This window comes from Melitaea cinxia, chromosome 19, assembly GCF_905220565.1.
Source record: "Melitaea cinxia chromosome 19, ilMelCinx1.1, whole genome shotgun sequence".
In the NCBI taxonomy this organism is placed as follows: domain Eukaryota; kingdom Metazoa; phylum Arthropoda; class Insecta; order Lepidoptera; family Nymphalidae; genus Melitaea; species Melitaea cinxia.
The window spans coordinates 14,232,314-14,234,543 of NC_059412.1; the positions used below are offsets into that span (position 1 = coordinate 14,232,314).

General features: G+C 33.2%; 1 non-coding gene across 1 annotated transcript; it reads left to right on the plus strand.

The window, feature by feature from the left end:
• The first annotated feature begins 504 nt into the window (after positions 1–504).
• LOC123663116 lies at positions 505–651 on the plus strand. Its single transcript, XR_006744616.1, has one exon. It is a non-coding gene; the product is annotated as a U12 minor spliceosomal RNA (small nuclear RNA).
• Positions 652–2,230: the final 1,579 nt, after the last annotated feature.

Here is a 2,230-nt window from a genome sequence, read left to right on the forward strand (position 1 = left end):
AATTGAGAATCACTTCCTTTTTTGAAGGCAGTCAAAAGCTACCAAAAAAGAAAGAAGCTATCGCCGATTCGAAATGTTACAAACATAAAAAATGCAGCTGCAGCGAAGAATCGGCAAGAAACTACTTAATTAGATGATGATAGGAAAAATATTTAATATTTAGTTATATCTATAACTATAGTGAACCTTTTTTTTAATAAATTATATTCACATTAACCTATATTACTAATATAGTATTGTTGAAAATGAAGCTTATAAGAAAATTATAATCTGGTATGGATTATGGAAAATATTTAGTGACAAATAGCGGTACACATAGCGGAAAACATACTTGCGATATATTATGCACGTTATATATAGAAGTGATAACATATTAAATGCGCAGCAATATATAATGTGATGTTTCAAAAACTTGCCACTAGATGGCGCTGCCTATATATTAAATCGCGCTATTGTTTGGTTCATCGTAGAGGTATGTATGAAAAACGTAGACAGTTCAACTTCGTGCCTCAATCTATTGAGTAAGGAAATTATTGGGCCTTGGTAACTCTCGGCTATGCCCACTGGGCGACCTAATTTTTGAAGGGTACAGGTCGTCCCTTTGAGCCGTGCGCCTACTTTGCACGCGGCTTGGGTGAAGCGATCTGCCCTCCCCTAAGGAAGCTAATAAGTATTTCAAATTCAGAACGCTTAAAAAAAGTAAAAAGGATTAATATGGATATAAAATAATTATATTATTATTTTATAAATAACAATGAATGTTGATAAGCGCATAACTCGAGAATGGCTCGACCAATTTGGCTAATTTATTTTTTTGTATGTTCGTTAAGGGCCACGGGAGGTTTTAACACAAAAAAAAATTGAAAAAAGTTTCAGTACATTAAAACCTTACACATACTAGTAAATTTTTGACACAACACGCTTATTACACTTTTGTTGATTGTCAAAGTCTGTAGTCAAATTGAAAGTTTAGAAAAAGGTTCTTTATTTAATTTTTTTTTTTTGGTTTACTTTAATTTTAATATTTAATTATGGTCGAATTTCGACCTCTAGGCGACCACTAGTTATAATAAAAAGGTAAAGTGAGTGATAATATTTACAGATTTTTAAGGGGTTTTATTTTAACATTAGAAAGATTCCTCATTCCTGACTGTTATAGGCGTTATTTAATTTTCATCAAAATATATATTTTTTATACTCATACGCTCCTCTGTTCTTAGGTTAGACAACTTAACACCTGAGTCATAGGTAGGTAATAATCAACTAATACAAAAACTAAACTACATTTATCAATGAATAAATAAGTATATTGCTCCCAAAGCCGAGGCGGGAATCGAAACTACAATCCCCGGAGTAGTTGTCACTTTCACTAATAACTGCGTCAAGGGGCTAATCTATTACAGGAAATTCTAAACATTTTTTAAATATCATATCAAAAATCAACCGATCCAGCGGGGATCCCGGTTAGGTAATATTATATGTATTAAGTAGACATTGTAATATAATTATAAAGCCTCTTATTGCCGAGAATTATAGAATAGTAAAAAAAAAACAAATGCATTTATAAAATATCCCTTATATATATTTACTAGCGACCCGCCCCGGCTTCACACGGTTGATAAAACTATCAGTGTCTCTACTATATTATGGGTGTGTTATACATAAAAACCTTTCTCTGGAATCAGTCGAAAACCGCATCAAAATCCGTTGCGATGTTTTTATGATCTAAGTATACCGACAGCGGGAAGCGACTTTGTTCTATACTATGTAATGATATGGTATATAGGTTATATCAATATATAGAATCTTTCGCAAATGCGACAACGAAGTTATATGCATCATTAATTTTTAATATGGCTCAAATTCATATTATATGATCTCTAGAGACTACTGAAAAGCGTGCACAACGCTACATTGTCACATTCACACATTTTTTTATTAACTTTTTGTGTATTATTTTGTGTGCTACGCTTCAGCCTGTAATATCCCCCTGCTGGGCATAGGCCTCTTTCCCCATCTAGGAGAAAGATCAGAGCTTAATCCACCACACAGCTTTAATGCGGGTTGGCGGATATATTCTCTACTAGAGTAACGATTGCTATCAGGTATTGTGCAACATCTACGGCCTCATAATTGCCAGTATCTCAAAAACGAAAGTTTGAATACAGAAGACTACAGTCTAAATATTTGACAAATAAGTGGATTCCTCCGTCGTAATTATGTAATTTCG